This window comes from Saccopteryx bilineata, chromosome 2 (genome assembly GCF_036850765.1).
Source record: "Saccopteryx bilineata isolate mSacBil1 chromosome 2, mSacBil1_pri_phased_curated, whole genome shotgun sequence".
In the NCBI taxonomy this organism is placed as follows: domain Eukaryota; kingdom Metazoa; phylum Chordata; class Mammalia; order Chiroptera; family Emballonuridae; genus Saccopteryx; species Saccopteryx bilineata.
Genome location: NC_089491.1, coordinates 161777592 through 161790110, shown reverse-complemented (window position 1 = coordinate 161790110; position 12519 = coordinate 161777592). Strand labels below are relative to the sequence as shown.

General features: G+C 40.7%; 1 protein-coding gene across 13 annotated transcripts in view; it reads left to right on the top strand.

Annotated features, from left to right (window-relative positions):
• Nucleotides 1-12519, top strand: part of ZMYM5 (zinc finger MYM-type containing 5) — a 68630-nt gene that overhangs the window by 43091 nt on the left and 13020 nt on the right. Inside the window, exon 5 of one of the 13 annotated variants that reach the window (XR_010729151.1) lies at nt 11412-11552. The exons of the other annotated variants lie outside the window; for them this stretch is intronic. The gene's annotated coding sequence lies outside the window, so the exon portion shown is untranslated. The remainder of the gene's footprint in view (nt 1-11411; nt 11553-12519) is intronic. 13 annotated transcript variants of the gene reach the window in all.

Sequence of the window (12519 nt, the reverse complement as noted above, 5' to 3'; positions counted from 1 at the left end):
CTCCATTGTGTGTTGTTGGCCCCTTTATCAAAAATTATTTGACTATATATATGTGGTTTTATTTCTGGATTTTCTATTCTGTTCCATTGGTCTGAGTGTCTATTTTTCTGCCAATACCATGCTGTTTTCATTGTCGTGGCCCTATAATAGAGTTTGAAGTCAGGTATTGTAATGCCCCCAGCTTCATTCTTTTTCTTTAGGATTGCTTTGGCTATTCGGGGTTTTTTATAGTTCCATATAAATCTGATGATGTTTTGCTCTATTTCTTTAAAAAATGTCATTGGAATTTTGATGGGAATTGCATTAAATTTGTATATTGCTTTGGGTAATATAGCCATCTTGATTATATTTATTCTTCCTAACCAAGAACAAGGATTATTCTTCCATCTCATTATATCTTTCTCAATTTCTCTTAACAATGGTTTATAGTTTTCATTATATAAGTCCTTTACATTCTTTGTTATGTTTATTCCTAAGTATTTTATTTTTTTTGTTGCAATTGTGAAGGGGATTATTCTTTCGAGTTCATTCTCAATTGTTTCATTGTTGGCATATGGAAATACTATTGACTTCTGTATGTTAATTTTGTATCCTGCGACCTTACTGTATTGGCTTATTGTTTCTAGTAGTCTTTTTGTGGATTCTTTGGGGTTTTCGATGTATAGGATCATATCATCTGCAAAAAGTGATACCTTTACTTCTTCTTTTCAGATATGGATGCCTTTTATTTCTTAGTCTTGTCTGATTGCTCTGGCTAGAACCTCTAGTACCACATTAAATAAGAGTGGAGAGAGTGGACAACCCTGTCTTGTTCCTGATTTAAGGGGGAAAGCCTTCAGTTTAGTGCCATTTAATATGATGTTAGCTGATGGTTTATCATATATAGCCTTTATCATGTTGAGATATTATCCTTCTATACCCATTTTGTTGAGAGTCTTAAACATAAAATTGTGTTGTATTTTATCGAAAGCCTTTTCTGCGTCTATTGATAAGATCATGTGGTTTTTGTTCTTTGTTGTGTTGATATGGTGTATTACGTTAACCGTTTTACGTATGTTGAACCATCCTTGAGATTCTGGGATGAATCCCACTTGATCGTGATGTATTATTTTTTTAATATGTTGTTGTATTCGATTTGCTAGTATTTTGTTTAGTATTTTAGCATCTGTATTCATTAGAGATATTGGTCTGTAGTTTTCTTTTTTTGTGCCATCCTTGCCTGGTTTTGGTATGAGGGTTATGTTGGCCTCATAAAATGTGTTTGGAAGTATTGCTTCTTCTTCAAGTTTTTGGAAGACTTTGAGTAGAATAGGAACCAAGTCTTCTTTGAATGTTTGATAAAATTCGCTGGTATAGCCGTCAGGGCCTGGACTTTTATTTTTGGGGAGGTTTTTAATGTTTTTTTCTATTTCTTCTCTACTGATAGGTCTGTTTAGGCTTTCTGCTTCTTCTTGACTCAGTCTAGGAAGGTTGTATTGTTCTAGGAATTTATCTATTTCTTCTAGATTGTTGCATTTAGTGGCATAAAGTTTTTCATAGTATTCTACAATAATTCTTTGTATATCTAAGGTGTCCGTCGTGATTTCTCCTCTTTCATTTTGGATTTTGTTTATATGAATTCTTTCTCTTTTTTCCTTGGTAAGTCTTGCCAAAGGTTTTGTCAATTTTATTGATCTTTTCAAAGAACCAGCTCTTTGTTCTATTAATTTTTTCTATAGTTTTACTGTTCTCTATTTCATTTATTTCTGCTCTGATTTTTATTATCTCTTTTCTTCAGCTAGTTTTGGGTTGTTTTTGTTCTTCTTTTTCTAGTTCCTTAAGGTGTGAAGTTAAGTGGTTCACTTGGGCTGTCTCTTGTTTGTTCATATATGCTTGAAGTGATATGAACTTCCCTCTTATCACTGCTTTTGCTGCATCCCATAGATTCTGATATGTTGTATTGTCATTTTCATTTGTCTGTATATATCTTTTGATCTCTCCACTTATTTCTTCTTTGACCCATTCATTTTTTAAAAGTATGTTGTTTAGTTTCCACACTTTTGTGGGATTTTTTTCCTCCTTTTTGCAGTTGAATTCTAGTTTCAAGGCTTTATGATCAGAAAATATGCTTGGTACAACTTCGATTTTTCTGAATTTGCTGATGTTGTTTTTGTGGCCCAACATATGGTCAATTCTTAAGAATGATCCATGTACACTGGAGAAAAATGTATACTCAGTCACTTTGGGATGAAATGTCCTGTAGATGTCTATCATATCCAGGTGCTCTAGTGTTTTGTTTAAGGCCACTATGTCTTTGTTGATTTTCTGTTTGGATGACCGATCTAGAGCCGTCAGCAGTGTGTCGAGGTCTCCAAGTATGATTGTATTTTTGTCAGTTTTTCTTTTCAGGTCAATAAGTAGCTGTCTTATATATTTTGGTGCTCCTTGGTTTGCTGCATATATATTAAGAATTGTTATGTCTTCTTGATTCAGTGTCCCCTTAGCCATTATGAAATGGCCATTTTTATCTCTGAGTACTTTTGTTTTCTTGTAGTCAGCATTATCAGATAGGAGTATTGCTACGCCTGCTTTTTTTTGGATGTTATTTGCTTGGAGTATTGTTTTCCAGCCTTTCACTTTGAGTTTGTTTTTATCCTTGTTACTTAGATGAGTTTCCTGTAGGCAGCATACAGTTGGATTTTCTTTTTTAATCCATTCTGCTACTCTGTGTCTTTTTATTGGTGAGTTTAATCCGTTTACATTTAGTGTAATTATTGACACTTGTGAGTTCCCTATTGCCATTTTATAGATTGCTTTCTGTTAGTTTTGTGTCTTGTTTTATCCTTCTCTTTTGTTTTTTTTTATCTTTTGTTTTTATTTGGTTGTATTCCATACATCTTTCCACTGTTGCTATCTTTTTTATCTCATGTGCTTCTGTGGTGGTTTTTTCAATGGTGGTTACCTTTAGGTAATGAAAAGGGTTCCTACCCTGTTCATTGTAGCGCACTATTTTGTGAGTACTTTTGCACTCCATCGTCCTTTCCTACTGTTAATCTACATCCTCTCCCCCCTTTCTTTTTGTTGTTGTCACAGTTTAAATTTGGTTTTATTGTGTTCTTCTTGGAGCTTTTACTTGTGGCTCTTTTTTTTTTGTTCTTTGTATCTGATTGGAGAACCCCTTTAGTAATTCCTGGAGTGGGGGTTTTCTGATGATAAATTTCCTCATCTTTTCTGTATCTGTGAATGTTTTTATTTCTCCTTCATATTTGAAGGATAGCTTTGATGGGTATAGTATTCGTGGCTGAAAGTTCCTCTCTTTCAGGACTTTAAATATTGGGGTCCACTCTCTTCTAGCTTGTAGAGTTTCTGCTGAGTAATCTGATGATAATCTAATGGGCCTTCCTTTATATGTTGTATTCTTCTTTTCCCTGGCTGCCTTGAGAATTTTTTCTTTTCTGTTGGTTTGTGCCAATTTCATTATGATGTGCCTTGGAGTAGGTTTGTTGGGGTTAAGAAAACTCGGAGTTCTGTTTGCTTCATGAATTTGAGGCTTTAGTTCTTTCCACAGGCTTGGGAAGTTCTCATCTATTATTTGTTTGAGTATGTTCTCCATTCCATTTTCTCTCTCTTCTCCCTCTGATATACCTATTGTTCTTATGTTATTCTTTCTGATGGAGTCAGATAATTCTTGTAGGGTATCTCATTTTTTTAAATTTTTGAGTGTCTTTCTTCCTCTCTCTGTTGTGCCTCAAGTTGCTTGTCTTCTATTTCACTAATCCTCTCTTCTATCTGGCCTGTTCTATTAGCCAAGCTTGTTACCTCGTTTTTCAGCTCGTGAATTGAGTTTTTCATCTCTGTTTGATTTGTTTTTATAGTTTCAATTTCCTTGGACATATATTCTTTGTGTTCATTGAGTTGTTTTCTGAGCTCCCTAAATTGCCTTTCTGTGTTTTCTTGTATATCTCTGAGTATTTTTAGGATTTCTATCTTGAATTCTCTGTCATTTAACTCCAAGGTTTCCAATATATTAAATTTTTTCTCCATAGATTTTTTCTCTTCTGTGTTACCTCTCTTTCTTTTGTATCCATGATATTCGATTTTCTCTTCCTTAATGGCATCTGAGGGTGGTTTTGTTGATAGTATTAATGAGATTTAATAAAAAATAAAAAGGTAAAAAAATAAAAAATAGAAAAAAGTTGATTTAAAAAAAATTAATAATGAAATAAAGAAAAATAAAATAAAATAAAAATTTTAAAAAAGGAAATTATTCCCCCCTCCTTTTTTTCTCTCCTCTCCTCTCCCCTCTTTCTTGAGAAACTCTTGTGGTGAACTGTGAATTATATTGTATTTAATAGAACAAACAATGCCTGTAATGGAGGGCCTGAATTGGGGAAAAGTAATAAAGGGGCAAGAAAAATAAATAAATAAAAAAAAGGGGGGGTATGGATCCACAAAAAGCAAATAATGAAAAAATTTGGATCAAGAATAAAATGATTTGCGTTTAGGTGTTGGTTGCCTAAGAGTTATGATGAGAGGAGTAAGAAGGAAACAGGAAAATGGGGGGATAAATTAAAAAATTCCTATTGTATTAAGTGGAACAAGATCTTGATAAAATGGAGAGCCAGGGATGGGAGCACTGAGTTAAAAAGGTGAGTTAGGGCTTGCCTGGTCAAGGCACATATGGGAATTGAAGCTTCCAACTCCTCCCCCCCTTCTCTCTCTCTGTCTCTCCCTCTCCTCTCTAAAATGAATGAATGAATAAATAAATAAATAAATAAATAAAAGGTGAGTTAAAAAGGTGAAGTAAAAAACCCCCAAAATGCCACAAACATAAGTTTGAGTCCCAGATAAAATAATTTGTTTGTTATTGAGGTTTGAATGAGACGAGACGTAAAGGAAAAAGGAAGAAACTAATATAGAGGGAGAAAAGAAGAGAGAGAGAGAGAGAGAGAAAAGAAGGAACCACTAAAAGAAGAAAAAAGGAAAAAGAGGAGAGAGAGAGAGTGAGAGAGAGTTAAGGGTTTTGGAGTGCAACCCTCATAGAGAGAAAGGAAGAGGAAAGAAAAGATAATGGGAGATATAACACTTATGGGTAGTGTAGTTCAAGGAGAGGAGACAGTAAGACCGGTAGGGAGTTAAACGAGCAAATTGGAGGAGGAAAAAAAAAGAAAAAAGAAAAAAAATCAAGGATGAAGATAAGAGAAACAAACGAACAAATATAATAAAATGGGATAGGTTATAAAGTCTGCGGATTATTCTGATTTTGAGAGGTTATCTTCTTGCTTTTTCTTTTCTCTCCCTCTTCCTGTTCGGCGACTCTGTACCCCGGGTTCTGCCCCTTTGTCACGCTCAGTTAGAGGTTTGCAGTTGATAAGTCTCTATGGCGATGTCATGTATTGTGCTTAAGTCTCGTTGGCAGTCGAGGCTCATTAGCGTTTATAGGCTCCGACAGTGAGAGAGTCCGTGTTCCAGGAGCCTCTCTCCTAGTCTTTCCTTCCTCAACCAGCAGCCTGAGAATCCAGCTATGGGGTTGCTGCTGCCTCTGCCTGGATAGTAAGAGGCTCAAAGAGCGGGCAACTCCCCACTCTTATTTCCACTCAGCACAGGGCTCTGGGTAAGGCTCAGTCAGTCAGAGCTGCTAGCATAATCAGCCGGGGTTTTTGCCTACTCAAAGACCTCTGGCTCTGTCACTCTGTCCGGTAACAGGGGCGGGTCTGCGTGCGCAGACCAGGATGTTAGACTGGAAGTCTCTCCCTCTGAGTGAAACCCCCCGCCCGCACTGAAAAGTTCCAATGTTGGAATTGGCTCTCGCTTGTCCCCGTGTGCCGCTGTTTCAAGGCGCTGGGGTAGCCCGTGACTCCGCCCTCGGCCCACACAAAGGCCCCCGACTCTGCCCCTCCATGGGACAACACGGGCTCCCACTCCGGAGGTGCTGGGAGGAGTCTCCTTCCCACTCTCCGTGCGCGCAGACCAGGATGTGAGGCTGGAGTCTCGCCCTCTGAGTGAAACCTCCCGCCCGCACTGAAAAGTTCCAGTGTTGGAATTAGCTCTCGCTTTCTCCCCGTGTGTGGCTCTCCCCGGGTGCTGGGGCAGCCCGGAGGCTTTCGGCCCACACAAAGTCCTCTGACTCTGCCTCTCTGTGGAGTAACACGGGCGCACCCTCCGGAGGCTTTGGAAGGAATCTCTCGCCTATTATGCGCCTACTAGGGGATCAGGTAAAATGGCTGCCCCGCTTGTCTTTCTTTGTCTGGGTTTGGCGCGAGTGTTAGCTGTATTGCCCAGATTGTCACAGGAACAATTTTTCCTTGGCTTGGATCTCCGTGCCACAGCCTGGTTCGGCCGTTTGTGCCGCGGCCTGGATCTATTCACCCCCTTTGCCCGCCTTAGTTTCTATATTCTCAGTTTCCAGTGAAAATCGCCCTGTTTAGGTTAGTGAGGAAGGCGGAGCATTTCTTACTCCCTATTTCCTTCGGGGTTTGGTTATATATTTAGCCAATTTTTCACTCGATCATACCTTTGGGTGTATTGCGAAAATCTGGAGTCTCCAAGGATAGGTTTTTCTGTTTCTGGTTGAAGATCTTGTTGAGGTTTGGGGGAGATTTATCGGTATCGCTTCCTACTCCGCCATTACTCTGACGTCTCACCGACAGTCTTTTTTTTTTTTTTTTTTGTATTTTTCTGAAGTTGGAAACGGGGAGGCAGTCAGACAGACTATCGCATGTGCCCAACCGGGATCCACCTGGTATGCCCACCAGGGGGCGATGCTCTGCCCCTCCGGGGCGTCGCTCTGTTGCAACCAGGGCCATTCTAGCACCTGAGGCAGAGGCTATGGAGCCATCCTCAGCGCTCAGGCCAACTTTGCTCCAATGGAGCCTTGACTGCGAGAGGGGAAGAGACAGACAGAGAGGAAGGAGGGGGGGAGGGGTGGAGAAGCAGATGGGCGCTTCTCCTGTGTGCCCTGGCTGGGAATCGAACCTGGGACTTCTGCACACCAGGCCGACGCTCTACCACTGAGCCAACTGGCCAGGGCCAGGAGGACAGTCTTAACTGACTGAGCTAACCATCCAGAGCCTTAGCCTCTTTTTAAAAAGGTTATTCTGGGGATAGGCCATGGAAGAATTTGAGAGTTAAGTTTAATGTGAACACACTAATCCAAAAATTAAAAAAAAAAAAACCAACGAAGAAATAAGAAATTTGAGATTAAGAGAAATTACAGTAAATAATGCAGTATAAATGAAGGAAACAGGCCTAGCCAGGCAGTGGCGTAGTGGATAGAACATCGACCTGGGACGCTGAGGACCCAGGCTCAAAACCCCAAGGTTGCTGGCTTGAGGATGGTATCATAGACATGACCCTGTGGTCACTGACTTGAACCCAACCCAAAATCATTGACTTGAGCAAGGGGTCACTTGTTCAAGTAGAGCCCCCTGGTCAAGGCACATATGAGAAACCAATCAATGAACAACTAAAATGCCACAACTACGAGTTGATGCTTCTCATCTCTCTCCCTTCCTGTCTATTTTTCCCTATCTGTTTCTCTCTGTCCCCTTCGCTAAAGACAAACAAAAACAAAGGAAACTCCCCTCGCCAGGTAGCCCTGTTGGTTATAGTATTGTCCTAATACACCAAGGTTGTGGATTCAATCCTCAGGGCACATACAAGAAACAACCAATGAATACATAAAGAAATGGAACAACAAATCGATGTTCTCTCTCTCTTTGTCTCTCTCTAAAATCAATCAATATAGCCCTGGCCAGTTGACTCAGCGGTAGAGCGTCGGCCTAGCGTGCGGAGGACCCGGGTTCAATTCCCGGCCAGGGCACACAGGAGAAGCTCCCATTTGCTTCTCCACCCCTCCGCCGCACCTTCTTCTCTGTCTCTCTCTTCCCCTCCCGCAGCCAAGGCTCCATTGGAGCAAAGATGGCCCGGGCGCTGGGGATGGCTCTGTGGCCTCTGCCTCAGGTGCTAGATTGGCTCTGGGCGCAACATGGCGATGCCCCGGAGGGGCAGAGCATCGCCCCCTGGTGGGCAGAGCATCGCCCCCTGGTGGGCATGCCGGGTGGATCCCGGTCGGGTGCATGCGGGAGTCTGTCTGACTGTCTCTCCCTGTTTCCAGCTTCAGAAAAATGCAAAAAAAAATGCAAAAAATAAAAAAAATTAAAAATAAATAAAATCAATCAATATATAAATTTTTTTTTCTTGCCTTCTGTAGGATAAATGTAGTATTTTCAATATTTTTGGTATTTTAAAATTTTTATTAAGGTGAATCATATAACAAAATTAATCATTTTATTATTATTTTTATTCATTTTAGAGAGGAGAGGGAGAGAGAGAGAGAGAGAGAGAGAGAGAGAGAAGGAGGGAGGAGCTGGAAGCATCAACTCCCATATGTGCCTTGACCAGGCAAGCCCAGGGTTTTGAACCGACGACCTCAGCATTTCCAGGTCGATGCTTTATCCACTGCGCCACCACAGGTCAGGCCTATAAATTTTTTATTAGAACGTGGGAGGAGAGAGATGAGAAGCATCAACGCGTAGTTGCTTCACTTTAGTTGTGTATTGATTGCTTTAATACTTGTCTTGAATGGAGGGCTTGCAGCTCATGTTGAGCCGGTGATGACCCCTTGCTCAAGCCAGTGATCTTGGGCTTCAGTCAGCAATCCTTGGGCTCAAGCCAGCGACTTTTGGGCTCATGTCCATAATCCATAATCCTGCACTTAAGCTGGCAACCTCATGCTCAAGCTGGCATGCCTGTGCTCAAAACCAGCCCATGCTCTAGCTCAGGGGTCCCCAAATTTTTTACACAGAGGGCCAGTTCACTGTCCCTCAGATCGTTGAGGGGCCGGATTATAAAAACAAACTATGAACAAATCCCTATGCACACTGCACATATCTTATTTTAAAGTAAAAAAACAAAACAGGAACAAATACAATATTTAAAATAAAGAACAAGTAAATTTAAATCAACAAACTGACCAGTATTTCAATGGGAACTATGCTCCTCTCACTGACCACCAATGAAAGAGGTGCCCCTTCTGGAAGTGCGGCGGGGGCCGAATAAATGGCCTCAGGGGGCCGTATGTGGCCTGCGGGCTGTAGTTTGGGGACCCCTGCTCTAGCTGCAACCTCAGGGTTTTCAGCTTCCTAGGTCAAAGCTCCATCCATTGCACCACCACCATTCAGACTATAAAAAAATTTTTAAACAAAGGAAATATTTGCTTGCTTTATATATACACCAAAGCTAAAGAGAAAAAAAAATCAGGATCTAATTACTTTTATGAGGAGCAGTATTGTTGATGTCTCACTTTCTATAATTATAGATAAATATGTTCCCTTAGTATGGATAAATTGACAAAGTCAAAAATCTAGTGTTTTTGTGTGTTCAAGGTTCTTACTTCATCCTATTAATGGTAATAATTTTTGTAATGGTTGGCTATTTTTATTTCTATTTATTAAATCTAGTTTGTTATCTAGATAATTAGAGAATTTTAATTTCAGGATAGAACCTGTGTTTATTTTCTAGATGAATATGTAATTTGTTTTCTTTGGAGTGGTTCAGAATTATTTTGTTTTCTAAAAGAATGGCTTAGAAAAAGAAAAATTTAGGGGTAAAGAAACTTTCTTTTTAAATACTTGGTGATTAAAAAAAACTTTATTGCCTTACCTGTGGTGGTGCAGTGGATAAAGCATTGACCTTGAAAGTGAAATGCTGAGGTCACTGGTTCAAAACCCTGGGCTTGCCTGGTCAAGGCACATATGGGAATTGATTCTCCTTCCTCTCTCTCTTTGTCTCTTTCTGTTTCTCTGTCTCTCTCTGTCTCTCTCCCTCCCCTCTCTAAAATAAATAAATAAAATAATTTTTAAAAGGCTCTGGCTAGTTGTCTCAGTGGTAGAGTGTCAGCTTGGCATGTGGATGTCCTGGGTATGATTCCTGGTCAGGGCACACAGGAGAAGCATACATTTGCTTCTCCACTCCTCCACCTTTTCTCTCTATCTTCCCTTCCTGCAGCCATGGCTCGATTGGCTCAAGTGAGCTGGCCTCAGGTATTGAGATTGGCTCCATGGGTTCTGCTTCAGGTGCTAAGAAATGGCTCTGGTTGCAGTGGAGCAAGGGCCTCAGATGGGCAGAGCATCGACCCCTACCTAGTGCGCTTGCCGGCTGGATCCTGGTCGGGGCACATGTGGGAGTGTGTCTCTGTCTATCCTCCTCTCACTAAAAAATAAATAAATAAATAACTTTATTGGCATATTAACTAGCATGTCATCTTATGGAATGAAAGAATTCCTTTGTTACTTGTTCTGTTTTGGTTTTGCATATAAGAAAATAAATATCTGGAAATAGGAGAAAGAAAATTTAAAGCAGTGGGTGGGGAGTTAGAAATGAAATTAGAATTAGCTTGTCTTGTGGTGGCACAGTGGGTAAAGCATTGACCTGGAAAGCTGAGGTCACCAGTTCAAAACCCTGGGCTTGCCTGGTCAAGGCACATATGGGAGTTGATGCTTCCTGCTCCTTCCCCCTTCTCTCTCTTTCTCTTTCTCTCTCTCTCTTTTTCCACACACGTGCGTACGCGCGCGCGCACACACACACACACACACACTCACTTCTCTAAAATGAATAAGTAAAATAAAATAGAATTATTAGTTTTGGTAGTATCGGAAGAGGTCTTTGGAGCTGTGATAGATGAAGGGAGCCATAGGCCTCATGCTCATAACAAAAGCTATTTTTGGCCTGGCCTGTAATGGCACAGTAGATAAGAGTTCCAATCTGGAATGCTGAGGTCACCTGTTCAAGTGCTTGCCTAGTTAAGGCATATAAAACAAGCAACCAGTAAACAGCTAGAGTGAAGCAACTACCTCTTGTCTCCCCACCCCTCCCCTGGTAAAATCAATAGGTAAAATCCTTTTTTTTTTTTTTTTTTTTTTTTTTTTTTTTTTTTTGTGAGGGTGGCCGGGGGAGAGAGATACAGAGAGACGGGAACATCAAGTTGTTCCTGTATGTGCCCTGATTGAGGATCAAACCAGCAACCTCTGCACTTCAGGATGATGTTCTAGTAAAATCTTTTTATATTTTATTTTTTGTTTTTATTTTTTAGTGAGAGAGACATGGATAGACAGACAGGAAAGGAGAGAGATGAGAAGCATCAACTTGCCTGACCTGTGGTGGCACAATGGTGAAGTGTAGACCTGAATGCTTAGGTCGCTGGTTCGAAACCCTGGGCTTGCCTGATCAAGGCACTTATGAGAAGCAACTACTACCTTCCTACTCCTCGTCTCCCTTTCTTTCTCTCTCTTCTCTCTTTAAATTCAATCAATTAAAAAGAAATCTAAAACAATTTTTTAAATAAAAGAAGCATCAAATTATAGTTGCAGCACCTTAGTTCATTGTTTGTTTGTTTTGGGGTTTTTTGATAAGATTTTATTTATTCATTTTAGAGAGGAGAATGACAGAAAGAGAGAAGGGGGGAGGAGCAGGAAACATCAACTCCCATATGTGCCTTGACCAGGCAAGCCCAGGGTTTTGAACCAGCGACCTCAGCGTTCCAGGTCGATGCTTTATCCACTGCGCCACCACAGGTCAGGTCTTTAGTTGTTTATTGATTACTTTCTTGTATGTGTCTTGACCAGGGGACTCCAGCCGATCCAGTGACCCCTTGCTCAATCTAGTGACTGGGGTCATGTCTATGATCCCTCACTCAAGCTGATGATCCTGTGCTCAAGCTAGCCAGCAATCTCAGGATTTCAAACATAGGTCCTCAGCATCCCAGGCTGAGACTCTAAACACTGTGCTGCCGCTTGGTCAGGCATGCCAAATAAAATCTAAAAAAATAAATAAATAAAAGCCCTGGCTGATTTGCTCAGTGCATAGAACAACTGCCCAGCTGCAGACTTCCCGCCCGTGTTTGATCCCCAATCAGGGCACACATGAGAAGCGAACATCTGCTTCTCTTCCCTTCCACTCCCCTCTTCTCTCGCTCTTCCCCTCCCCGCAGCCAGTGGCTTGATTGGTCTGAGCATCGGCCTCGGGCGCTGAGGATAGCTCGGACAGTCCGAGCATCGGCCCCAGAGTGAGGTTGCTAGGTAAATCCTGGTCAGGGCGTGGGTGGGAGTCTATCATTATTTTCCTTCCTCTCACTTAAAACAAACAAACAAAAATAAAAATGTTATGGAGAAGGTATATGAAAATGGCTATCATATACCACACTCTATAGTCATTTTTGTATTTTCATCTTTGCTTTACTTTATAATGTATTGATATTTTCTTAGAGAAGAAAAAGTGGCTAATATTTTTTTGCAAGTATCCTGGTACCAAACAGAAAACTTGACTATAACACTCTCATGAGTTAGGTATTATTGCCAGTTTGTAGATGAGAAGATGAAGACATAGTTAAATATACTTGCACAATCTAGTAAGCTTTGAACCTGGGGAGTTAGGCTTAAGAGATGATGGTTACTGCATTAGTGCAATGCCAGAGCCACCTTTTACATCATTAGCACAGCAGGGTATCATTCACTTAGAATACAAAGTGGATAATTCTCCTGG